Below are 19506 nucleotides of genomic sequence, written 5' to 3' on the forward strand. Positions count from 1 at the left end.
TTTCCTCATGCAAAATAAGTTGGCCCGTGCACAGGAACGCATTTACACTCTGAGCACTGGGCGTTTCTATCAGTTTTTACCTCACTTGACTGTCGCCTGGCGATAGCATTGTTGTTGCTATCTTGTTACGGCATAGCATGGCACCGCTGTCTTCGTGCTCCGTAGGTACAAGAAGAGATCGTCATAATCAAGCATCTGTCTTTGTATGCAGTATCATTAAAGAAGTGTTGGAATCGGGGAAACTAGGAAGCAAAAATTGCGTTAGTGTGCTTGAGAGAGCTGCATGGCCCTCTCGCTATTCCAGTATACTTATCGTTTATTACATTTTTATATGAGGAATCGCTTCAGACTGTAATGCTGGTCTGAACACTGTATTGCTTTACGCTGATAAGTAGGTCGTGTGATAATAATGTTATTTCCAGCGATGACTCCTAAATTTTCAGCACTTATTGGCGCTACTGATTTAATAGCTTCACGTGACTGGTTAGTTCTGGATATGTGTTACGTGTTGTTGTCTTCATCTGTATGTCTGAATCCTTACAGCTCTAACGGTACATGAACATATGTGTTGCAGAAACACGACTCTGCGCTACTGACAAGTCGTTGACAATAAGTGCCTGATCTAAGATTAGAGTTATTTATCACATGTTTGGCATATTTCAGGAAATGATACCAACTTTCATGTACGTTTTTTATTTTATTTGTGGTGTCTTCTGCAAAAAATAAAACAGGTTACGAGAAAGTAAGTGCACTCATAAATAGCTGGCGAATAATCCACGCAGTTGCAGCAGTAACCTTACCCCCACTTAAGGAAATATAAGTGTTCATCACGTTTTCACGTGTATAAGAAATGAGAGATAGAGAAAGTGACAGAGTCGTTACTTTTGGACGACCACAATTATGTTATTGTTTATTTCAGTTTCGTCATCTCCTTTCTTTCTAGGTAGCTGCATTTGTCAGTGCCTTGTAGAAGCCAAAGAGAGGTCACATCTTGCATAATGCCTTGTGACACAGCAATCACGTTCTACCACTGTGTATGTGAACAAAACACAAATTCATTGATTCCATCATGGTGGTCAGCATGTTATATGAAACAGCTTATTCGATAATTGCCATCGGAAATGTCCCACAGCGTCTTCCAGTGCAGTTGATTTAAATAAGAGTTTATTACTCTACGGCTACACGTAGTTAGTCTGTCAATACAAGGTAATCATCCTTCCTTACCGATTAGTTTTATACAACCGACACTACAACAGTTTTAAGACAGTATCCCGATATGTAACTGCCACGTAATCGATGTAAGTTCCCTCTCAGAGCTTTGGGCAACTGTTAGCGAACGGAATCGTACTGTAAACAATACAAATGAGGATTGGCCATGAGTTAAGTGGTGTTTTTGGACCAAGATGTACCTTACATCTGCCATAGTTATCCAAGGGTCTTCAGTCCTTCTTCGGGTCATCAGCGGTGTATTTACAGAGATTTTGGATTTGTTCGTGAGCACATTCAGTGAACCATTTACGAAATATTAAGTACTATAAACGGAATAATCATACGGAGACTTACAAAAACTGTGCGACTACACCGCTAATTACGCAAAGAAGGACTTGAGACACTTGAATACGTACGACAGGAATAAAGTATACATTGGTCCAAAAATACTGTGTAACTCATGGCCAATCTTCCCTGTTTACTAACAGTCACCCAAAGCTCTTAGCCACCTGTCTGGATACAGTTCGTGATACAGATGTAGTACTACGTGCACAAAATTTTTCGTTCTTTTACCCCTGCCATTCAGGCTACCATGCACGGCAAGTGTGTTGTATGGGAATAATATACAGTACGCCTTCATTATTGTCCTGCTTTACGATTTTTCGGTCTCCAGCATGTATGCCGCTGTGGTGCTTGGAAGGCCTGTTGGAGTAGTAGTCTCTTGCTTTATCGATCTGTTTTGTCGGGGCTACACGTGTGAATGGGCATGACTGAGGGCCGGTTGAGATCGATAGAGTGGGGGGAGAGAGAGAGAGAGAGAGAGAGAGAGAGAGAGAGAGAGAGAGAGAGAGAGAGAGGGAGGAGGAAGTGGACAGAGGTAGTCCGGAGGAGGGTGAGATGGACATAAAGAGGAAGTGGAATAGATGGCCAGAGAGAGGGATGAGAGAGGGATTGACAGAGAGAGGAACAGGAGACGTTACACAAAAGAGCGAGCTAGGATGTGACCGTCGGGGAGAGGGGCAGGAGAAAAAGGATAGAGTGTGGCGTGAAGGGGGGGGGGGGATGAAGGATACGCGCGGAAGTTGTAGATCAGTAGCGGACTGGTGGACAAAGAAGAAGGGGAGGAGGAGATGAAAAGAGACTAGTGAAGGAGGATATTTACTCGTACCAAGGGAGGATGGAGGAATATATGGTCAGAGAGAGGAGGCGGCAGAAATAGACAAAACAGTGGCGAGAAGAAGATGGAGCGGCAGAATGGGGAGGAGGAGATGGGATGGTAAAGTGGACAGATGGATGAGGGGAGGAAGACATGGACGCAGAGAGAGGGGACGGAGAGTTGTTCAATATACAGTGACAGAAAAAGTTCTCTGCACAGAAAAAACCAGCGTAATGAAATTTCGGGAACACATTTGTCTAAGTAACATTGCAAGATCACAGGTCAATGTAAGCTCGAGAAAGATATTTTGAATGTGTAGTGCTAGTACGTTAATAACTGGTGTAACCACCAAAATGTTAAATATAAGCACGTAGGAGTGCATGGATTGTGTTGTACAAGAGTCGAATGTAAGTTTGTTGGATGGAGTTGCAGGCCTGTTTCACTTTGTACAGGAACGGTTAATGCTGTTCGTGAATGACGCTGGATTTGGCGTCAGATTATGTCCCATATGTTCTCGATTAGAGGCATATCTGGTGACCGACCAGGTCAAGATAACACGTCGACGCTCTGTACTGCATTTTGGGTTACAACTGCCACAAGCGGGTGAGCATTATTCTGTTGGAAAACTCGCCCTGGAATGCTGTTCATGCAAGACAGAACATCAAGCCTAAATACCAGACTGACACAATTTTGTAGTTAGTGTGCGTGGGAAATAGCATCACAGATCATATTTATAGGTGCAGGTGCAGTGTATCTAGCTCGCAGACAGGTTGGTTGTAGGCTCTCGGTTGGCTTCGTTCTAATCAACACCTGCACTTAGGCAAAACCAACTCTCGTCAAAAAACACAACCGACCTTCACCTCATTTGACACCAATGAAGTCGCAAATGGCGGTGGTTTAGCTTGTGTGGGTTGCACGCTACAGGGCGTCTATCGCCGAGCTGTCCTTAAAGTAAACGATTTATAACAGTTCGTTGTGTCACTGTGGTGCCAAAAGCTTCTCAGATTGCTGCTGCAGATGCAATACGATGAGCCAGAACCATACGCCGAACACAATGGTTTTCCGTTTTGGTAGCGCCAATGGATGTCTGATGTCCAGCTTTCTTGCGACCGTACATTCTAGTGCCAACTACTGCCAGCAATCATGCACAGTGACTACATGTTTTTTCGCTGTGTCCCAGAAAGAGGATTCAGCTTCTCGTAGTCATATTACGCGATATCACTCAAACTCAGTGATCATTTGACAGGTATCTTTTGGTAGCAGTATCGATATGTTTCATTAACTTCTTTTGAAGTTGTCTACTTAGGATTTCCCGGCGTAATAAGTCTTGAAAGTCTCATCGGGTTTTCTGCCGGATCCTAAAATCAACTTGATATTTCGGCGATCCAACTGGTCGCCATCTTCAGGAGAATGCTGCTTCTGCTGATGAGTCCCTCTTAGAACTGACGCCAGGCTGCAAATCGACGTCCTATATAGGCCACCGTTCGCTACACGGTGCATGCGCCGCCTATCACGGTTGCTGCCCTCCAAAACAGGGAGGTGGTGCCGCAGAACACTGCTTAAATGAGGGACACAGCATGAAATTTGATGAAACTGTGGTAGTTTCCAACATTTCCAGTTTTTGGAACAGTGTCTATAAAGAGGCGATTGGAATTAGGTTGGCGAATAATTTAGCGTCTTAGCAAGACGTGGAATCCAGTATTACCTCGCATCAAAATTGAACGTTCTTCGGTGCGACCCTGAGTGCGATATATCGTTGCTAGCATTGTTCTACTAAGGGCGGCGCCACCTCCCTGTCTTGGAGGGCAGCAACTCATCAGCAGAAGAAGCATTCTCCTGATGATGGCAACCAGTTGGATCGCCGAAATATCGAGTCAATTCATTGTAGGATCCGGCAGCAAACCCGAAGAGACTTTCAAGGCTGTTTTGAAGTTGCTACACAGGCTAATGGGCTCGGGAAAGATTGAGATGGATAGAGAAGGCGATGGACTGAGGGAGGGGTCCGGATGGTATGGAAATGGAGAGATTGTGGCTGGATGAGATGGACAGTACGATGGGGCAGGAGGCGATGGTCCGAAAGTAGAGGAGCAGGAGGAAGAGGAGACGACGAAAGAGAGGGTGGAGGACATGAGACAGATAGGGGCAAACGAGACGGGTTGCATATGTTGTATCGGGATGTATTGCAAGGGCTACATGTCCAAATGGGCGTGGCTGAGCAGAGAGAGGAGGGGGGAGCATATAGACAGAGGGAGGGGGAGGAGGAGGAGGAGGAGGAGGAGGAGGAGATATGTGCAATATATGTGTTGAACACATACGTGAGCAAATCTGTGGGGAAAAGTTTACTTGAACAAAAAAGGAAATAAATAAGGAGGGGGTTAACGTCTACAAGTTTTTGCCAAGGCGTCAGCACAGGAAAGATGCAGAAGAAGAAGACAATTTTATATTGAGACAATATTGAGGAATAGTTGTCAAAGAACTAACTTAATTTTCCAAGTGACACATGTTCATTTTACATTGTGAATATTTTTATAAGCAACGTTTCTGCACGGACGTAACTCACAATATCTTCCATAGATTTCCGATGCGATTCATGTCGAGCGATCTGGATGGCCAAATCATTCTCTCGAATCCTGCAGAACCTTTTTCAGACATATCGTGAACAACTGTGGCTCGGTGACATGGCGCACTGTTATGCATAATAATTCCTTCGATATTTGGGAACATGAAGTCCATAAATAGCAGAAAATATAATGTTCGATATCGTTCACAGCCACACTGACGGTTAGTCGCTGACATTTGTTACAAACCGTTTCCCAGTCTGCTGTGTCGTAGACACCGGGCAGCTGGTTGTAAATGGCTCACAACAGAATTTCCAGGCTGTACACTTTTCGAGAGGAAATTTACGAAACTGTGGGAAATTTGAGATCCAACTCAGTCTGGACTGTGGAAGGAAATCAATTTCGTTCTTACTTACTGCCGATCCCAATTATTTAGGCGGCCGCGGTGGTCTCGCGGTTCTAGGCGCTCAGTCCGGAACCGCGCCACTGCTACGGTCGCAGGTTCGAATCCTGCCTTGGGCATGGATGTGTGTGATGTCCTTAGGTTAGTTAGGTTTAAGTAGTTCTAAGTTCTAGGTGACTGATGACCTAAGATGTTAAGTCCCATAGTGCTCAGAGCCATTTGAACCATTTTTTGAACCCAATTATTTAGGAGACTAGATTGCATATGTTTAAAAGAAAACGGAAAACCATCTAATACTTCGATTCATATAGCGATTTAAGGCTGTCTGAAGAATTGTCGTTATTTCACAGACGGGAACCAGGTGCTGCAGAATTTTCGACGCTACCAAGGATTCAGTTGATACTTCCGTGGACGTTCCTGTCCAATGTTTCTCCTGACAACTGCATAAAAACAAGCAGTATGCACATCACTGCATTGTTTGAGGTTGAGATACAATATCGTTTACTCTACTCTAAAAGAGCATTCTTCTAATTGAAAAGAGAACTATCTTCTTAAAATAGATCTGAGCAGCGGAAAGTGGAGTATAGCACTGATCGGAAACATACAACGGCATAGCTAATGCCACTGAGGTAAATAATAAACTGCATCTAGAAAGTGGGAAAGTTGTAATACCTCCAGGCTTATACGACACTCATGAATTAACTGCGTGTACAAAAGCATTTGGAAATGGATTTGAGACACATGCAAACGTTAATACATTTAAAGTAGAGAGAATAACGCAGAAGAGACAGTGGACTTAAGTCACAAAGGTTGAGTAGGACTGTTACAAGGTTTTCCAGGGGACAAGTGCTGGTGCATAACACTGATAAAATTTACGAGTCTAATCAGCCGGTGGACATACTACAAGTCAGCTTGGTTCAAATGGCTCTGAGCACTATGGGACTTTACAGCTGAGGTCATCAGTCCCCTACAACTTACAACTACTTAAACCTAACTAACCTAACGACATCACAACATCCATGCCCCTGGCAGGATTCGAACCTGCGACCGTAGCGATCGCGCGGTTCCAGACTGAAGGGCTTAGAACCGCTCGGCCACATCGGCCGGCTCAGTCAGAATGATTCGTGCAGGTAGTAATATCGCGACGAATTCGTACCTTAACGACAGATTAGTCCATATTATATATATGGACTCTTTCGTAAAGTTGGTTCTGTTATAAAGCCGCAGAGGTTTATATGATATCTCAATGTTCATATGAACTATTTGTAACGTTTTACTGTCAAGAATAAATTCCTAAAGTTTCTGAATATTTGTTTATGCTTCCTGTTTAAAGTACGTCGGGAAGTACTGGAATACTCCATGTTCTGTGCTGGTGAAAGTACAGCGTTATGAAATCGACAAATGACTGTCATCGAACTGTGTTAACGTGAAACTTTAATTAGTCGCGTATTGCAACAACTGTGTCCTCCGCTGGTGAGTGATGGTAATTGCTACAGTTTTGAGTTTAGCTGCGCACATGGACGGAGGACTGTGTGTGCTGTGGTGTGGTGTGTGCGTACAGAGAGGATAGCAGCAGCAGCAGAAACAGTAGCCAGGGTGCCCGCAGAGCGTGGCCAATTTTGCGCGCGGCTGTTGACACACGCAGCGGCGCCGTGCCGGCGTAATGAACTGTTATCATAGCGGGCGCAGCTGGCCGCGCCGCCAGTCCGCTAACGACCTGCGCCGGGCAGGCAGGCAACCCGTGCTGCGCTGTGCCGCGGGTCGCTGCAACTATTTGCTTTCTATTCAGCTAGTCGCGCTTTGTCCCCAAATAGTCTGGTGCGGCTTTATGTGACGCGCGACACGATCTGCTGCCCAATTCTTGCACGCGGCGCTTAATGCGGGTAAATACGCGAAATGATTCGATATCGTTCACAGCCACATTGACGATTAGTTGCTGAGATTTGTTACAACCTGCTGTGTTCAAAACGCCGGGCAGCCGGTTGTAAACAGCTCGCCACAGAATTTCAAGACCGTAAACTTTTCGGGTGGATATACACAAAGCAACAAGGGATTAGAGGTCCCGCGACTAACCACCGGTGTGAACGATATCAAACATGATACGTTCTTCATTATTATATGACCCATGGTCTGGGTGTACCGTCTTTGATTCCTAATCAAGAAACGTCCTTTGTACATGGATCTAAACCTTCCACTGCTTAAACGTTGAATAAAAATCATCAGCAATGGCTGTCGAAGAATTCCGGCGTAAGAAATCACCCTCATTCTGCCGGTGGCCTTGTCAAAGTGAGCGGAGGAGCGGATAGAGAAACAGGGAATTCTCTTGGCCTTGGAGTGAAAAATTGCCCCTAAAGGCGGAAGAATCAACTATGATCAATGGCACGCAAATGTAGAAGGCAATGGAAACCACTGTACTAAAGACAGCACTGCACATGTGGCCTGTAAAGGTGCCATGATGATCTTTCCATTGATAAACGATTCTGGAATAGTCCCCTATTCGGATCTCCGGGAGGGGCCTGGAAGCGGGAGGTAGCATGACGAAAAGATTGAATTACCAACGAAAGGATAACATTCTACGAGTCGGGGCGTGGAATATCAGAAGTTTGTACGTGGTGGAATAATTACTAAATCTGAAAAGGCAAATGCTAAGGCTCGGTGTAGATATAGTGGGAGTCACTGAAGTGAAATGGAAAGAAGACAAGGATTTCTGGTCAGTCAGATAAGAAAATGGTATATCGGCAGTAGGATTCATTGAGAATAGGAATGTAGGACAGAGAGTGAGTTACAATGAACTGCAAAAGACAATCACCTTCGTTTTTCCGTACTGGTGATGGCGAATGCGGGGTTCATTACTAATTAAACATATTTAAGTTTCGCTATGAGGTATATTCAACATCTACGTACGCATTTATATACATATATGGCAAACCACCGTATGATGTGTGGTGGAGGGACCTTGTACTACGACTAGTAATTTGCTTTGCTGTTCCATTTGCAACGAAACGAGGGAAAAACGAATGTCTGTATGAGTCAATACGATCCCTCATTTCTCTTCTCCTCGTTATCCTTCCGCGAAATGTACGTTCACGGCAGTAAAATCGTACTGCAGTCAGCCTCAAATGCTGGTTCTCTGAAGTTCCTTATATTTTCTCAAAAGTGTTTCGCGAAAATAACGTCGTCTTCGCTCCAGCTATGCCCATCCGAGTGCACAAACCATCTCCATTATCCTCGCGTATTGATTGAACCTGTAGGTAAAAAATCTATCAGCCCGCCTCTGAATTTCTTCGATGTCTTCCTGCTAGAACTCTACTGCAATTCTTAAATCCATAGCCGAGAGCAGCCTTCGTTGAATACTACTGGCTGCCCGTGGGAAATGGCACATTTTCGTTTGGTTACAATGAGGTTTAGCGAGTATTGACACCAATATAAATTATAGATCGCTGTTGTACACACATTTCCATTACTGAAAAACCAAATATAAGTATATTTGTTAAAAAGTACGTCACACACAATGCTTCCGTCTGTGGCGGCGCATTGTGAGGGTTTGCGAAATCTACTCATTCTCAATCTTTCTCGATGAATGTCTTCTTCCATCTCCTCCTGGATTGTGGCTCTCGACTTATCAGCATTGTAGCGTTGTTGTGAAAAATCCTTGGTCTTGAGATGACCCTAAACAAAAAAGACAGGGGATGAAAGATCAGCTGATCTCGCCGGCCATGTTATATCTTCGAGTGATGAGACTAATAGACGTCAAAATTGAATCCACAGTGTAGTCATTAATTACGGGACGTACGACGTGTATCCTTATCCAGCTGAAACCATATCGCTCTTGGACGGAAATGTGCCTACAGTAACAGAATGAAGAAATTAAGTGTGGTCGCATACTGCTCGGAATTTACATCCACTGGGCAGCCGTTGTCTTAAAAGGACCTTTCCGTAAATTATCTGCAGGTCTGATTCAGAGTAATATCGAAAGTTTTCTTCGTTCACAAACCCATTCAGATGGAAGTTTGCATGGTCAGCAGCACATGATTTATCAGAAGTGCATCATCCATGTCAGTTTAGTCCAGCAATGTTGTACTGATTTGTGTTTACTCACTTACACTCCCGAACGTAGCTACTGAGTTACTTGCTGCCTATAAGGATGAAACTATAAATCCTGCTTCACAATCCTCTGCAAAGAACGGCAAGGGATTTTTAATGTTCTCGAAAGGCGACGGACAGATCGCTGTGTGCTTCGTCGCAGTTCTGCACTGTCGGCGTTTGAACTGTTCCCTAGTTACCTTTTGCATCACAGAGGTTGAAAATCGCGTCTTACGAAATCTTTTTACCCAGCTGAACATTAGCCTTTCGTCTTGGACAGTCTCCTCTCTGGCGTATTTTGCGTCAGACACCTGCAACGGTCACCACACGATAGAACTCTATCACTGCCTTAATAGCCACTTATAGCGGCGAGTGGTCCATCAACTGAATAGCATAATGTGTGTATCCGACTAGAGCTGTAGATGGCGCAAGAATATCTACACCTGAGTAAGGCGGACAGTTGAAAATGTCCTACTTCTCGTGGTCCACACCATAGTTACAGAGATAGCAATCAATGAATGCAGGAATCAGCACATAAGAACCAAAAGGGCTTCAACGAAACCTGGGTCATTAACTTGCCGTTAAGAGTATCGTAACATGTTAGAGAGAGAGAGAGAGAGAGAGAGAGAGAGAGAGAGAGAGAGAGAGAGAGAGAGAGAGACTGGACCCATTCGACATCTATCGATGTGACAAGGGGAAGTGTTACCGATGACTGCTCACCATATGTCACAGTGTGTATCGCTGCCACATCTCGATGTAATCACGCGCACCGAGTGGAAACTGTGACGTCAGTACGAGAGCGACGTTACTGGACTCTGCTACAGGCAGTGAACTGTCAAACTGTAACTCTCATTTCATCATCGTCCAGGAAAGTGGCGAGTTTGGACTGAGCAAACGTTGGGAATTTGTACGGGCGCTGATAACCACGATGCCCCACAAACCAAACATCATCATCATCATCATCATCATCTGACTCAAAGCGGTATCCGCCAAGAGCGTCCGCGTAGAAGTTGCCTTGCTGCTGTTTAATACAGTGGTGTGCAAAAGTTAAGGACGAAGCTAACTTATGCAATACGTGCTATCGCCATGAACCACAGCTCGATGAAACTTGGACCGTGCAGAGAACGAACTACTACGATATAGTAAAGAGGGTAAATGAAAGAAATACGCAATGAGACGAACATAAATCGCACCTTTAATCAAAGATTACAACTACACAGACGTGATACATAATGGCCATCCATAAAAATGAAGTCATGGCTTAATGCACCACTTGAAACACGCGCATGGGTACGAAGTACCGTGTTGCAATAATGTTGACCGGTAAATGTACCACTTTCAAAAATGTGGAGGCCAGTATGCCTAAGCAACATTATGACTCCACACACCATGACACCTGGACCACCAACATGAGCATGTTCGACAGTGTTCATGGGTTCATTACGTATTCTCTTTTCTTTCCATATGAGGGTACATCCAGAAATTCTACTCAGATTGAATCTGCTCTCAACAGTCCTCGATGATCCAGACGGTATGACCTCTGCACCATCACAAACGGCTCCACCTGTGTGCGGATGTCAACGGAACATACTGGTCGTTGGGTGAAGAGACCACGCCCATCCAGTTGACGTGCCACTGTGCAGTGTGCCACGCCGGGTAGCCGCGCGGTCAGGGGCGCCTTGCGCGGTCAGGGGCGCCTTGCGCGGTCAGGGGCGCCTTGCGCGGTCAGGGGCGCCTTGCGCGGTCAGGGGCGCCTTGCGCGGTCAGGGGCGCCTTGCTCGGTCAGGGGCGCCTTGCGCGGTCAGGGGCGCCTTGCGCGGTCAGGGGCGCCTTGCGCGGTCAGGGGCGCCTTGCGCGGTCAGGGGCGCCTTGCGCGGTCAGGGGCGCCTTGCGCGGTCAGGGGCGCCTTGCGCGGTCAGGGGCGCCTTGCGCGGTCAGGGGCGCCTTGCGCGGTCAGGGGCGCCTTGCGCGGTCAGGGGCGCCTTGCGCGGTCAGGGGCGCCTTGCGCGGTCAGGGGCGCCTTGCGCGGTCAGGGGCGCCTTGCGCGGTCAGGGGCGCCTTGCGCGGTCAGGGGCGCCTTGCGCGGTCAGGGGCGCCTTGCGCGGTCAGGGGCGCCTTGCGCGGTCAGGGGCGCCTTGCGCGGTCAGGGGCGCCTTGCGCGGTCAGGGGCGCCCTGCGCGGTCAGGGGCGCCCTGCGCGGTCAGGGGCGCCCTGCGCGGTCAGGGGCGCCCTGCGCGGTCAGGGGCGCCCTGCGCGGTCAGGGGCGCCTTGCGCGGTCCGTGCAGCTTCCACTGTCGGAGGTTCGAGTCCTCCCAGAGCATAACTTAGTTTAAGTTAGATTAAGTAGTGTGTAGGTTTGGGGACCAATGGCCTCAGCAGTTTGGGCCCATAAGACCTTACCACAAATTTCCAAATTTCAACTGTGCAGCGTGAGATTGTGAGCCTTGCAGTCCTGTTAGTTGTGGCTGCAATGGTACACGATCTTTGACGTAGTTACGTTGTCGCCTGTGGCACAATGTGACTCTCGTGTGCTGTTGTAGTTGACCGCGGTCGACCAGCTTCTCTTCCCCGGGCAGCAGTGCCTGTGGTTCGGAACACACCCCATGCGAATAAAACAATGCTGTGAGCAGTACCAAACTCCTGGGCAGTATTTGTCACACTTTGTCCCCATTCCAGTTTCCCGATGATCCTTCCCCATGTGAAGTCGTCCATATTTTGTCTCTGGGCCTCGTTGTAATGAGAGACAGCACCACAGTGCTTCGCAATTATTCGCTGGTTGACACACACAGTGTCTTTCCCCGTTCCTTCAACTGTCTCGTGTTGTAGATCCAGCCCCATTTTGCGCTATAGTGACACTGACCACATTTCATGTGACGATCAGTTTTCTGTGCAGGATACCGCTCCTTCATTAATTTCTAGCCAGTAGTTATGTATGTTATTTTATCTGTCACGCCCTAAAGTTTTTCAGAGCAGTGTATATGCAGTTGGTGTGAAGAGATTGGATTGGTGGGTCTGCACCCTGTGGTTTTATGACCTCAGAACTATTTCATTGCGGTGGGATTCCTGGGGAGAGGGTGCGGGAAGGTGGCAGTGGTCAAGGACTGTTCGCTGGGACTTGGAAGACTGACGACGTCTTCTGTGCACAGAGTTTCCACATCCTGATTTGTCTCCAACCGTTGAAATATGATCGTCTTTGTGTCACTGTGCATCTTCAAAGAAGAAGTAGTGTTCAATTTTTATGTGAATTTAACGATTGTCATAATCTTAAACAGTCATTTAAAGTGAGTCTAATGTTATTATTCGAAATCCAATTGAGGAATACGGTCTCTGATTATGTCAGGAATTTGTCAATTGCAATCTTCTTTATGTCACAGTTTAATCTGGGGTTAATTTGTATCTGAAGTTTACGCGATCCTCGAAATAATATAGATAACCCTGCAACAAATCCCCTGGTGAGTCAGACATTAAAGTGGGTCAAGAATCTGCTGTGACATGCATTGATTATTTATCATCCGGAACTTATTTCTTTGTTAGCGGCCTCTTATGAACACGTCCCGATGCGTGAAGAGCCTAGTTAACGTCATTGTGTTACAAACCTTAAAGTATCTGGACGTTCTCTTTGGAGTGATTCAAGGTGGAACGGTCAAAATGTTACATAAATATAGTCATAGGAGAGGTATGTGTTAAGATCAGGTTTATTGGAAAGATCCTAAGGAAGAGTAGTGCACGTACAAAAGAGGTCTTACGAAATCGTTGTTCCAGCCGGTCTGAAGCCCGAACAGGAAAGAGAAGAAATAAAAACGCTTTGCACAATTCGTCAGGCTCTCCGTTAGTATGAGAGCATAACAAAAAACGTTCCACGAACTTCGAAGGAAGACGTTGCAAGAAGCATATTGTGTAATAACTGCATTTAAAAAACGAGGAGTAATGTACATATGAGGGGCTGTTGTTGTTGTTGATGTTGTTGTTGTTGTGGTCTTAAGTCCTGAGACTGGTTTGATGCAGCTTGTAACACTCCCTTATATACTCTATTATAGCCCGTTCGTTCGGTATCTGAATAGCAGCCCACATAAGTATTAATTAATATGACCGTGTACCTAATGGGGCTGGCAATCGGCTTGGACTGCTACGGAGTTGTTACATTCCATTCTGTCCTTCTCAAATGCTGTAATAATGAAATGTCTGGTGGCAAGAGAACAACAACAAAGCTTCACTAATCAAGACCTATATTCTCATCAAAACCACGAAAATAAGGAGACAGCCACTGCCTTCGTCATACACTGTTAATAACGGCTAATCTCAGCACAGGTTTCTTCGTTATTCATAATCGTCACACGCAAAATACAATCACTGTAATCCAACACTGCAATCCAAATAATGCCGGCGCGGTAGACGCGGAATCTCAATAACGGCACACAAATATCACTGATTACACTTGTAATTAAACTTCTTCACTTTCCCGTATAATACTAACACAAAGGGGTTAAACCGCGGCGATGGCCACTCCATTTGTCGGTAATTTGTATCAACAACGGCTGGCTTCTGCACAGTTCTCTGCCCGCCTCGCGGGAACCCATAACACACAGTACTGAACTCAACTGACTCTCGCTCTCGCGACCCAACACACTATCGATAGTTGCTCTGTCGACCTGTGTGAGTGCAAATTAGTAGTAAGGGCCTGCGGACCCCTTACAAGCTCTCCATGCTACTCTATCCTGTGCAAGCTTCATCATCTCCCAGTACCCACTGCAACCTACATGCTTCTGAATCTGCTTAGTATATTCATCTCTTGGTCTCCATCTACGATTTTTACCCTGCACGCTGTCCTCTGTGATGTTACAAAATAAAAGTGATGTTGTTGTTCAATGGAAAGTTGGAAATTGAGATTTAGCTTACTGTTTTATCAATCACAATTGGCGTAAGAATCATGGATTGACCATTGTCATAAAATATTGCATTATGAGATGTGAATAGTTTTTACTTGCAGTTTCGCGTGGCTTGAGGCAGTCACAACTAGCGTGCTATTGATTAAGAAATTGCGTTATCGTCTTTCTAATTACTTCATGATCGTAGATACGACCATACCCGGTTGTGAAGTTATTGTTATGACAAAACAATTTCCTAAGGGACCAGAAAGTTATTAAGGGCGCAAAAACAACTGTAACATCACACAAAAGGGAAATTCAATATTAAAGCTGATGCAACAAGACGATAAAACAGTTTTCTTTTTATCAATATAACACGCACACTGAACTGCTGATCTTGGTGTCTGTAATATTAGCAAAATGCATGGTTAAAATGAAAATAATACTGAGGAGATAATAGGAATGAGCACTGCTAAATGATTCAGTATTCCCAGAACAAATATTTATTATAACTAAAACATATATCGTACCTTAAGCTTAGTATTACAATGACGATAGATTTTTATGTCCGTATCATGTCCATTGAGCGCTCTTTTATATAGCCATTGTCTCCTCTGAGTCGCTCGTGCGTCGTCACGGTAAGTTATAACAGTTCTTTACACTTCACTCAAACTTAGACATAACACGTTTTTATACATTTAGTAAAAATTAGATCAGACTGCCACAAATCTGCGTCCGTCTTACTTAAGAAAAACAGTACAAGTCTTTTAGCGCCCAAGGCTTCATTTGTTCTCCAGCGAACAAAATAGTGAAGGATCGCATATCTATCCGTATTTTTCTGTTTATATTGCCGCCCAAAGACGACGAATTACATTATTTAGAAAATTCCACCGTCGCCATGCGACGCCTCATTATACATTAATCATTATTTATAAACAAGTATTTGCCTTCTGGCTGAAAGTGTTAACTACTTGTATTTGCTGTTTTAATGAAATCAAAAATAGCGAATATCACACCTCCAAAACTAAATTGGTGATCCCTTGATGCCTCAGAACATGTCCTACCAACCGATCCCTTCTTCTGGTCAAGTTGTGCCACCAACTTCTCTTCTCCCCAACCCTATTCAATACTTCCTCATTAGTTACGTGATCTACCCATCTAATATTCAGCATTATTCTTATGTAGCATCACATTCGAAAGCTTCTATTCTCTTCTTGTCGAAACTATTTATCGTCCTTGTTTCACCCCCATACATGGCTTCACTCCATACAAATACTTTTAGAAACGACTGCCTGACACTTAACTCTATACTCGATGTTAACAAATTTCTCTTCTTCAGAAACGCTTTCCTTGGCATTGCCAGTCGACATTTTATATCCTCTCCGACCATCATCAATTATTTTGCTCCCAAATAGGAAAACCCCTATACTACTTTAAGTGTCTCATTTTCTAATCCAATTCCCTCAGCATCACCCGTCTTAATTCGGCTACATGCCATTATCCTCGTTTTGCTTTTGTTGATGTTCATCTTATATCCTCCTTTCAAGACACTGTTTCATTCCGTTCAACTGCTCTTCCAAGTCCTTTGCTGTCTCTGACAATTACCTGAAAGTTTTTATTTCTTCTCCATTGATTTTAATACCTACCCCGAAATTTTCTTTTGTTGCCTTTAGTGCTTGCTCAATATAGAGATTGAATAACATCGGGGGTAGGCTACAACCCTGTGTCAATCCTTTCCCAACCACTGCTTCCCTTTCATGTCCCTCGACTGTTATAGCTGCCATCTGGTTTCTGTACAAATTGTAAATAGCCTTTTGCTGCCTGTGTTTTACCCTTGCCACCTTCAGAATTTGAAAGAGAGTATTCCAGTCAACATTGTCAAAAGCTTTCTCTAAGTCTACAAATGCTAGAAACGTAGGTAGTCAACCGAAAACTGAACACCCACCATAGGGGGACCATTGAATGTCTCCATTAAAACGTTATCACCACATATGTTAAGACATGTCTACCACTGGGAGACGAGACGATAAATTCCCGTTTCGTAGAATGTGATCGGTCGCTGACGGATCCGTAGCTGCACCCGCTCTTGCACATTCTCGACAGATTGAAGATGACATCCACGAATGGCTTCCTCCAGGCCGCGAAAGATGTGAAAATCACACGGTGGAAGATCCGGGCTATACTGCAGATGTTGCAGTGTTTCCCAACCAAATCGCTGAAGCGTGCTGTTTGTCCGATTGGCACTGCGATGCGCCCTGAAAGCAAAACGCCCGGAAATGCAATCTGACGGAAGCGTCCTGTTACGCGTTAACAGCCGCCCTCACACTCTTCATCGGCCGAAGGCTACGCTTCAGCTATTTGGTTGGGAAACGCTGCAGCATCCTCTGTACAGACTGGATATTTCACCGTTTGATTTTTCACATCTTTGGCGATCTGAAGAAAGACAAAAGGGGACGTCGGTTTCGGCCGGACGAGTAAACTCAAGAGTGGGTGCGGTTTTGGATCATTCAGCGGCCGACCGCGTCCCACGAAAGAGGAATTGTTCGTCTCGTATCCCAGCGGGATAAATGTCTCAACGTGTGTGGTGACTACTTTTGAGTGCAACCATTCCATGGACCCGATGTGGTGGGTGTTCTGTTTGCGAATTGGTTGGTGGCATTATAACAAAATGTACCTCATTTCATTTCCAACCTGTGTGTGTTGAACTGTGTGTCTGACTGCTACAGACCGGCCGGAGTGGCCGTGCGGTTCTAGGCGCTACAGTCTCGAACCGAGCGACTGCTACGGTCATAGGTTCGAATCCTGCCTCGGGCATGGATGTGTGTGATGTCCTTAGGTTAGTTAGGTTTAATTAGTTCTAAGTTCTAGGCGACTGATGACCTCAGTGCTCAGAGCCATTTGAACCATTTGACTGCTACATACTGTAATTTTAAATGTTTGCATTTCTAAAATTGCTTACAATACGTCTGGTTTCCTTGATCTGTTCTTAGTGTATGTATTCGATCTGCTGCTTTTGTTTTTTAACTGCTGTCGTGCCTCGTCTAGAACTTTCAACACAGACGCTTATCGATGTTTTCCATTCCCGAGGGACGGTCGCCACACGTGGCAAACACGTGAAAATAGTTTCTTTAAGGTAGCAAAGCCGTCCACAGCGGCGGCTCCTTGATTTCAAAGCAAGGATAATTTCGCTATCTCTCAAATAAAATCGTGTGAATTCACTCACAAGGCACCGAACTGGGCGCATCAGACAACATTGTGGTAGACAAAACGTGTGTTGCGTGACAGAGGAGCTCGTTCAAAATACTGGAGAGACCTGCTATTCATTCTTCAGCAATAGTGAAGACGCCTTCTGCATTCATGCAATTTTTGTCACAGCATTCATAACTGAAATTAGTGGTAGGCAAATGAAGGAGAACTGTCATGTTCCGCGGCTTTCCATGTCTGTTTAATGGATTCCAATGTGCCGAATGCAGAAGGCGTCTTCACTATTGCTGAAGAATGAATAGCAGGTCTCTCAAGTATTTTGAACGAGCGCCTCTGTCACGCAACACACGTTTGATCTACCACAATGTTGTTTGATGCGCCCAGTTCGGTGCCTTGTGAGTGAATTCACACGATTTTATTTGAGAGATAGCGAAATTATCCTTGCTTTGAAAACAGAAGCATTATCATATTTTATATGTAAATTCGCAATGCAACATTTCTGTAAGAAGGCCTCAAGATCTTATTGCTACTCTCGGTGGCTTACCAATTCTATAATATTGCACACAAGATTACATGAAATCACTTAAGGGTTCAAGTTCTCGACTTTCGTGGATACAACTCATATTACTTACGACCATTACCTCATGTACAACAGCCAGGTACAGGGATTTGTGAAAATGTAAGTAGATCACCATGGTGCACCGTATTTCACGCACAACTCACTCGCCGTCTCCGACGTTGCGCGTTAACAAGTTCTGGGACACAGGTTTCAATCGCTGCATGACGCTGTAGGCTATGTTCAGACAGGGTGACATATCGATTAACTGTGTGCGTGTGCGTGTGCGTGTATCAGAGAGAGAGAGAGAGAGAGAGAGAGAGAGAGAGAGAAAGAAACCCAACACTACAAAGCAGTGCTCGAGCATCGACTGACCAATTGAGATCGGCTGTTCAACGTGTGTTCTAGAATAGCACTCTGTGTATGATGAAGTTACTCCTGAAATGCTTTTTATTCTGATAAAACATCACGTGAATGTGATCTATCTGTTCAAGAAATCTCTGAATGATATTGAACAGGAGTGTGGTGTACAACTAGTGGAACACGCGTTATTCGACTGAACATTTTCTGCCCACCTTCTGATACAAACAATTGAACAATATACTGCAAACATTAAATTTTTAAAAAAACTGAAACGAACGCGAAGACCTAATATTCCTTCGAACAGGATAATGCAAAAGCAAAAACCAACAATGCATCGATGATAGTATTACGAGGTCATACTATGCAAGCCGTGACGGCCTGTACTTGCTTTCTTGCTGTTTTTCGTTTTATGGGTATAGGCACATCTCTGCCAAACATTTCGTGTGCCGGTGCTGGAGACATCATCAGAAGCTCAAAAATCTGTCTTGATCCGAACATTACTACGCTACGATGTCTAGAGAGGCCATAGAAATTTTAAAACCCCAAACAACTTTAATTAAAAGAATGAGGATTGGAAGTGGCCAACATGTGGACATTGATCCTAAAAAAGTAAATTGCGTTAACTCTTCCCCCATCGCAAGCTCCATAACATGCGTCAGCGAGACAGCATGATATTAAGCAGCGGTCTGATGGAGTCACCAACCGACTGTTCGGGGAAGACAAATAAAAACTTCGGTTCACTGAGCTTGTTTGAGACGGCAACTACTTTATGGGTCGTTATGACCTCTGATGATATTTTCAGGATTGCTACACGAAATACATACATCAAAAACGTTTTCAATCTCTTCGGTTCCCAGAACTCCCGAAGACAGACGTTGACTTTGAGTATTGTATCATAGACACAGTCCCTTTGACTGTTCAGAGATGTCACTAAACCCGCCCAAAGTTGTAAACAACCATGCATGAGCAGCGCCTATTAGACGGAGGGCGTCCGACAGCCGAACAGTTCCAGTCATTCCACCAGGAAGGAGGTATACGGCTCTTGTTGCCTGTAGTCTAACCATGCTCAGACGGTCAATTCCGCGGTTCGATCGCGTCCGCATTATTAC

The sequence above is a fragment of the Schistocerca nitens genome, chromosome 6 (genome assembly GCF_023898315.1).
Source record: "Schistocerca nitens isolate TAMUIC-IGC-003100 chromosome 6, iqSchNite1.1, whole genome shotgun sequence".
NCBI lineage: Eukaryota > Metazoa > Arthropoda > Insecta > Orthoptera > Acrididae > Schistocerca > Schistocerca nitens.